Below are 8,694 nucleotides of genomic sequence, written 5' to 3' on the forward strand. Positions count from 1 at the left end.
GTGATGTCCTTGAAGACAAACGGAAGTGGCAGTCTTTCAATGACTACAAGGCCATTAAATACAACACCAATGAGGCATATGTGGTAGGATTCGGCACACCACTATCTGATGCCTTGTGTGATACACCCATTGGGGGTCGGAGCTACTGCAATCAACTACTGGAATTGAAGGTGAAAAACGCCATTGCTCTAGTATAGGAGGATTCTTGTACCATGAAGGCCGCCGTCGTGCCAGCCCTACAAAACTTGAGCATACCATCTTCTGACGTAGGTTTGAGTACATGCCGATCTCGAACTATTTCCATTAAGGAGGTTGAGCATGCCACGGGAATCCTTCACTCCTTTCATGATCAACGAAGTGGTGTTGGGGCAACATTTTCTTTTCAATTGTTGCAGGCATTGCAGATGGCGAACAAAGATGAATTGCTACAGCAGGCTGCCATGCATAAGAAGGAGCACAAATAGTTTGAAGCAACGAGGCAAGAATTGGAAGTAGTGAAGACCGAGTATACTGCATACAAGTCTCAAAAAGAGGAGCAGATTGAGAGAGCAAAATAGTGTGTCTGTCCAACATGCTTGTGGGGGTTAAAAGCCACTGTACCTTAACCCCGATTATGTACAATACTCAAATACATATATATATGGATGGCATAGAAGATTAGGGTGTTTTGCACCCACCAAAACTTGTGTGATTGTCTCTTCTGGCTCTCCCTCTCTCTCTCACCTTCTTCCATTCCGCTTCCATTGTTGAGATCTCTCAACTAGTATTAGAGCGTGGGTGTTCTAGCTGAGCCCGGGTGTGAGCCTGGAGCCCGGAGTCTACTACTACAGCTCTGTGGGAGGAAGGAGAAGCTCAGTTGGGTGTCTTTACCTGTATCCTGATGTGCAAAGACCTTGTAGAAACTTTTGGAAAGTTCTCTGAGTGGTTTTTTGCAAGCCAGTAGGTGCTATCGGAGGGAAAAAGACAGTCTATTTTAGACCTGAGAGTCTTGTGATGAAGATATATTTCTCTAGAGGCTGAATCTTGCCTTGAGATCTAAAGAAAAGTTGTAGAAGACTTTGAGTACTTCATTTTTGTTTTAATATCTCTATCATTCGAGTTTTCAGTGAAAAGTTACAGCTCCTACAAAAAGTGATGAAATTCAATTTTCTGCGTGGATTTCTGGTGTTGGATATCCATATCCAGGCCACCATTTGTAGTTCAGACACTTCGAGTTGATTTAGAGCAGTCCAAAACTTCTACCTATGAAGATATTTTCGATTCTGTGAAGTTCTGAAGCTGTAGTGAAGCTTTGTCTACTCCAACATCTTCATTCCGTCATTTTTTGTGTGAGTGGAAACTCAACATCTGGCCTCCATTTGTAGAGCTGTCTATCCCGTTGGATCCGGGACTGCCTGAAACATATGTCTACAAAGATGCTTGCTATTCCATGAAGAATCAAAGGAGTTGTGATTCTTTGTGTTTTTCCATCGTCTCTTTGAAGGAAATTTCTCAAAGTTTCTAAGAGCTTGTCATTGATTGCCATGTGGCATTTTGGCTAAGGTTAAGTTTCCTAAGGTTCATTTTTTGCAAAGAAATGCAAGGTTTGACTGGCTCCTACTCCATCCTTGGATGAGATTTTGGAGTTGTGGTAGAAGAGAGATATTTATAGATTGTCTTGCTGAGTTTGATTGTACAGTGACGCCCATGTATTGACCGAGGTTCTATTTTCAATAGCGGTCATTGCTGTGGGGCCATGATTTCTTGGATATACCTTATGCAGATCACTCTGGTTACAGTCTGTTGAGCCGTGTGTGCTCATTTAGGGTTTGCATTGGATTGCAGTGGATGCCTTACAGGCCATTTGGATGCATTGCGATCCTTGTTAGATGCACTGATTGGCCTAGATTGCCTTGTGGGATGCTTTATTGATGGACGTTTAGCACACATATGCTATTTTATGCTGAGGGATAGCTTTGACATATTGCAGTGGATGCACAAGAAGAATACAGCCTTAAATGTGCAAAGGGGCAAATCACAGCTCATGGGAAGTCCCATGAAAGAGGGAAGTCTCGTAGCAAATCCAGGGCACGGAACATTGAGTGTTACCACTGTGGCAAGAAGGGCCACATGAAAAAGGATTGCTACAAACTCAAAAGAGAGCAAGAGGATAAGAAAAAGACTGCAAATTGGGGTGCAAATAAGAAGGAAGAGAGTCCAAGGGAGGACAAAGGAAAAATGAAGATCGAGGAGATCAATGCAGTCACTGACGATAGTGACAATGACATTCTTTTCATGTCTAGTCTACCTGCAGACTTGCTTACCACTTCAAATGTTGCATATTCCCAAGATTGAATTTTGGATTCTGGTGCTTCATTCCATGTTACTCCCCATAGGGAATGGTTCTCGACGTATAACAGTGGGAAGACAGGTTGTGTGCATCTTGGAAATAACTATACATGTGACATAGTGGGAGCAGGTGACATAAAGTTTTCTTTTGCAAATGGGTCTGCATTTGTTTTAAAAATTGTGAGACATGTGCCTAAGCTAACCAAGAGTCTCATTTCACTGGGTCGGCTAGATGATGCTGGTTTTCATACCAATTTTGGCTTTCAATGTTGGAAAATTCAGAAGGGCGATCCCTTACATGTATTAGGGGTGTCTGATCATGTTGTTGTAATAACTGACCAGCCAAGTACTTCATAATTCATATGCAAGCATTATCCTTAATATTTGTTAGGGCATCCTCTATTAGCACTAGCATGCTAATTAGTGGTCCTCATGACATTTTTGTCATAACCTTCTCAGATTTCCTCTCTAGAACTTGCTAGATTTAAGGATTTTCTAGCCCAAATCAGTGTCAAAGCCTTCTATAAAAAATTGATAGCTCATTTTGTTCTATTGACCCTGTCACTTGTCATCCTTGCATAGAGGCCATGCTTATCCTCTCTGTATCATTCCAATTTTGTTCTATTGGCCCTGTCGCTTGTCATTGTGTGATTTTTAAGGTTAGCAATTAGCTTGTTCATCTTGATGCTTAAGCAAGCATCATCCTCTAGCATTAGCTAGGATTTTGTATTTTGTATTTCTTCTTCTTTGGGAAAATCATACAAGTATCCCTTAGAATTCAACTAAATTTTGCATGTGGCCCACATGATCTTCGTGACTCCATGAAATGTCTTCTTCACTACTTTGAAACTATTCTAAAATTGAAAGCTATTGTTAAGTAATCTTGAATTTGATAAGGAATGTGTGCATGGAGTACAGTCAGTGGCATATAACATGTGCTTGCATGATTGTGATTTGGAATCTCAAAGCACATATATATTAACTTTCAACACTTACATGATTATGATCTAAAATTTCAAAGCAAAGATATATTCTTTTTCATATGCTAGCTAGATGTTCTATTTAATACATGCTAACAACCTTAAAGTGTAGCACGTTAACATATTCATGCCCACCTTACATTAGAATGGGGAGTCCATGTTCAGGGTACATTCTACCTTGAATATTCATTCACTAGATCTTCCAACCATTAATAGACAACTAGTAAAAGTACAAACAGTCGAATCATGGTCAGAAAGACAAGTCATGATCGGGATATACAATTTGCATTAAAGAACACTCTTGAAGCAACTGTAGAAAGATACATCCTTTTCATTAAGAACCAGTCGAATAATACCCAGTATCCACATAGAAGTTACCCAAAAGATATACATAGTCTTCATACTGCCAGACTGTAGTAAAAGTATCATGATTTAGACTACAAGTTCCAAACACATGCTAAAAGGCAGTTATAACTGCTTTCTTGGTTCCTACTAATAGTTACACATATTACTATTGGCCCATGATCTTCCTAGGACTTATATGCCTAACCTATGACTTAGGCTAAATGCCAAAATACCCCTTGACACCTGGCACTTCTAGTGGAGAGGATTTTTCAAAAATTGGGAGGCACGAACACTTTAGATTAAGTACTCCTTCATACATTTGAGGTCTATGGTCTGGGAACATTTGAGATCAATGCTTTCCTTGATAGCTTGCGTGTCTACTACACTGGTAGCCTCATTGGTGACTTTGGAGCGTGGAGTGTCTTCCAATTCAATTGTATTATCACCATCGAGCTGTGCTGTGTCTCCCTTTTCCATGCTCATATGTAAATCTGCAGCCTTGTGGGGATCATCATCAGTAACACATCATTTGTCTTCTTCGCTTCCTGCTCCGAAGAAAAATGAAGTCTTGACTTTGGAGTGGTGAAGGCATCAGATGTGTCTTCAGCCTATAGCGAGCTTTCCCCTAGGGCATGTTTCGATTTGTACTACAATTGTTGTATTTCCTTATCCATAATCTCATACGTATATGTGGTAGAAGCAAAAGCTTCATAAGGCCATTTTGTAACAACTTGTGCCCTATTTTTTATATTCATCCACAATTGTTGTGAGGCTTCCATCAGCTGTATTTTTAAGTCTTGGATGTCTATACTAGACATAAAAATGTCACCCACCTTCTCAACCATCGATTGCAGTTGCTTTTCAACATTTTCTAGTGTGTGGATTCTCTCTTTAAGTATAATATTGTCCAGACTCCACTTGCAACATAACCTACCCCTCAACAATGTATTGTAGTTCATTCAAGAATTCAGTTTTTATTTATTCCAACCATTTTTAAATAGTAGGGAAACATGCATTGAGAGCTCTCAACAATGGAAGTGTAATGGAAGAAGGTGAGAGAGAGAGGGAGAGCCATAAGAGAGTGTCACACAAGTTTTGGTGGGTGCAAAACACCCTAATCTTCTATGTCATCCATATATATATATATGTATTTGAGTATATTACATAATTGGGGTTAAGGTACAATGGCCTTTAACCCCCACAACCTCCCACTTATAGGCCAATGTTCCTTTAAGGGAGAACAACCAGTGAGCATACTATCCAATGCCCATCAATACATGACAATACTCAAACCACTGACTAGGTAGACTCTTTGTCAACATATCTGTAGGGTTATCATTTGCATGGACCTTGACAAGCTCTATGCACTTGTCCTCAAGTAGCTCCCTGATAAAATGGTACCTAACCCGAATGTAATTGGTCTTTGCATGAAAGACGGGATTCTGTGCTAGCTGAATAGCAATCAGGAATCACTATGCAATGTCGGTACACCTCCGCGCAATCAGTAAGCATCACATAGTCTACCCCTGGAACAAATCTCCTAGGTGGTCTAGACACTAGATTTTCTTCTCAAGGGCATTTCAATTTTTTGTCCCACCTACATATCAGCCACATTTGGCTCATTATTGCCACCAATAGATGATCCATCATTTGCCCTTGATTGTGTACTTGTGGGCGTACTTGGTGGCAACATTTCCTGCACATTCGGTGCATGGACAACTTACTGTCTATCAACATATGCAAGTGGATTCACATCCTAGAAAGTGATTCTCCTCATTTCCACATCCCTCATGGGTGTCTTATAAATCTTCTTCTCATTGAAGACCACATCATGGCTTCTTATGATTTTCTTTCCTTTTGGATCCCAGAGATGATAGCCCATCTCTCCACTTTCACCATAACCTAGAAAGATGCATTTCCTAGACTTAGGATCTAGCTTCTTCCGAAGCTCTTTTGGCACATGTGTATATTCCTCACACCCTAGATATACTTAAATGAGAGTAAGAGGGCTTTTGCCACTCCATGCCTCTTTAGGAATACCACCATCCAAACTCTTGCTAGGTGATCTATTGATCACATGCACTGCAGTGTTCATTACCTCAGCCCAAAAACCACCAGAAAGACTTGCATTTGAAAGCATACATTGCAACCTTTCTTGAATGGTGCGGTACATCTGTTCTGCAACTAGATTCTGCTTTGGAGTACGAGGGGACGTGAGCTCCCTCCTCATCCCACCTGTATCACAGAAATGCAGAAAGTCATAAGAGATATACTCTCCACCATTATCAGTCTGTAGGGATTCAAGCGTTCTACCTGACTAATTTTTAGCCAAAGCCAACCATTTTTGAAATACCTAGAACATGTCGCTTTTCCGAGCTATAGCATGAGCCCACACTTTCCTAGTTGCATCATCAATGAATGTCACATAGTATTCAGCCCCACCTAATGACTGTGTAGGCATGGGACCACGTACGTCCGAATGCACTAAATCAAGCTTTTCAAGCTCTTTCTTTCCCCTTCTTTTATGGGCTGATTTATTTTCTTCCCATAGAGACAGTGCTCACAAAATTCAAAATCAGAAAAACTCAAATGTGGTACATAACCCAAATGGCATAAGAGTTTCATTCCATTCTGGCTCATGTGCCCTAACCGTAGCAATGCCACAAAGAAGTACTTGGCTGGTCAGTTATTAGAACAACATGATCAGACAACCCTGATACATGTAAGGGATAGCCCTTTTGAATTTTCCAACTCTAAATGCCAAAAGTGGCATGAAAACCAGCATCATCTAGGTGACCCACTGAAATGAGACTCTTGGTTAGCTTAGGCACATGTCTCATATTTTTTAAAACAAATGCAGGCCCATTTGCAAAAGAAAACTTTATGTCACCTGCTCCTACTATGTCACATGTATAGTTATTTCCAAGATGCACAAAACCTGTCTTTCCACTGTCATAAGTGGAGAACCATTCCCTATGGGGAGTAACATGGAATGAAGCACCAGAATCCAAAATCCAATCTTGGGAATATGCAACATCTGAAGTGGTAAGCAAGTCTGCACGTAGACTAGACATGGAAAGAATGTCATTGTCACTATCATCAGTGATTGCATTAATCTCCTCGATCCTCATTTTTCCTTTGTTCTCCCTTGGACTCTCTTCCATCTTATTTGCACCCCAATTTGTAGTCTTTTTCTTATCCTTTTGCTCTCTTTTGAGTTTGTAGCAATCCTTTTTCATGTGGCCCTTCTTACCACAGTGGTAACACTCAATGTTCCATGCCCTAGATTTGCTACGAGACTGCCCTCTTTCTTGGGACTTCCCATGAGCTGTGATTTGCCCCTTTGCACATTTAAGGCTGCATCCTGCTTGTTGCCATCCATAGACTTCCGTCTAATCTCCTCAGTTTAGTACTCCACCAGGTGCAAAGTTACTGATAGCTATACGGAAGGTATCCTATGAGGATGACAATGAACATAAGAGAATTATTGCCTTAGTCTCCGCATCAAAATTCATTTTCTAAGCCTGAAGCTGGCTAAAAATAATATTGAATTCATTCAAGTGAGAAGCAATGGAGACCCCTTCCTTCATTTGCAGCTCCAACAACCTCTTCATGAGGTAAACTTTATTAAAGGTAGTTTCCTTCTCATAGGTGGCACATAATTTCTTCCACAAATCTTCCGTAGTCTGCTCATTTAGTCTGCTCATTTACTACTGCAAAATAAACTGACTCTACAAGATGAAGTCTAATAGTAGACTTTGCTAATGCATCCAACTCAATCCAATTATCCTCAGACATATCTCAGCTTTAGCTTCAACCCCTGCCAAGGGTCTAATCTACTTCTTTTTGAATAAGCACATCCCTTATCTGTTCTTTCCACAAAGAAAAGTTTGTCCCATCAAACTTTTTAATGCTAAAAAACTCCTTTTCAGACATGGAAGAGGATGCCATGATGCAAATGAAACAAAATCCCAAATGCTAGTACCTACAAGAGAGAAATCACACCTAATACTAGGTGCATGCAATATGTCTACCTTAATGAAGGATAGTGTCACCAAAACTCAAGGCTCAAAGCATCAAAATGCAACTGACTCATGTGCATATACTATGCATCCATATGATTAAATTTGGCAGAAAAGAAAATATCAACCCGCAATGACAAAACAATGGCAAACCCAATGCCAATAAGAGCCAAATGCCTCAAGCATAAGCACCGTCCATGGGCATAAGCATCAATAATGTCTCATCCAAGAGATCATAGCACAACCTGTGCATCCACTGCAATATGTCAAAGCTATCCCTCAGCATAAAATAGCATCTGTGTGCTAAACGTCCATCAATAAAGCGTCCCACAAGGCAATCTGGGCCAATCAATGCATCCAACAAGGATCGCAATGCATCCAAATGGCCTGTAATACATCCACTGTAACCCAATGCAAACCACAAATGAGCACACATGACTCAACAGACTGTAACCAAAGTGATCTGCATAAGGGATATCCAAGAGATCATGGTCCCACGGCAATGACCGCTATTGAAAATAGAACCTCAGATGTCTCAAAACATGGGCATCACTGCACAATCAAACTCAGCAAGACAATCTATAAATATCTCTCTTCTGCCACAACTCCAAAATCTCGTCCAAGGATGGAGTAGGAGCCAGTCAAACCTTGCATTTCTTTGCAAAAAAAGAACCTTAGGAAACTTAACCTTAGCCAAAATGCCACATGGCAATCAATGACAAGCTTTTAGAAACTTTGAGAAATTTCCTTCAAAGAGATGATGGAAAAACACAGAGAATCACAACTCCTTTGATTCTTCACGGAATAGCAAGCAGCTTTGTAGACATATGTTTCAGGCGGTCTCGGATCCACCAACGGGACAGACAACTCTACAAATGGAGGCTCGGATGTTGAGTTTCCACTCACACAAAAAATGATGGAATGAAGACGTTGGAGTAGACAAATCTTCACTACAGCTTTAGAACTTCACGGAATCAAAAATAGCTTCATAGGTAGAAGTTTTGGACTGCTCTAAATCC

General features: G+C 40.5%; 1 non-coding gene across 1 annotated transcript; it reads right to left on the reverse strand.

The window, feature by feature from the left end:
* Positions 1-2,865: 2,865 nt before the first annotated feature.
* LOC147901877 (U6 spliceosomal RNA) lies at positions 2,866-2,971 on the reverse strand. The gene has a single exon (XR_015541062.1). It is a non-coding gene; the product is annotated as a U6 spliceosomal RNA (small nuclear RNA).
* Positions 2,972-8,694: the final 5,723 nt, after the last annotated feature.

This window comes from Dipteris shenzhenensis, chromosome 5 (assembly GCF_047967505.1).
Source record: "Dipteris shenzhenensis isolate YYH24624 ecotype China chromosome 5, Dip_SZ_1.0, whole genome shotgun sequence".
Lineage (NCBI taxonomy): Eukaryota > Viridiplantae > Streptophyta > Polypodiopsida > Gleicheniales > Dipteridaceae > Dipteris > Dipteris shenzhenensis.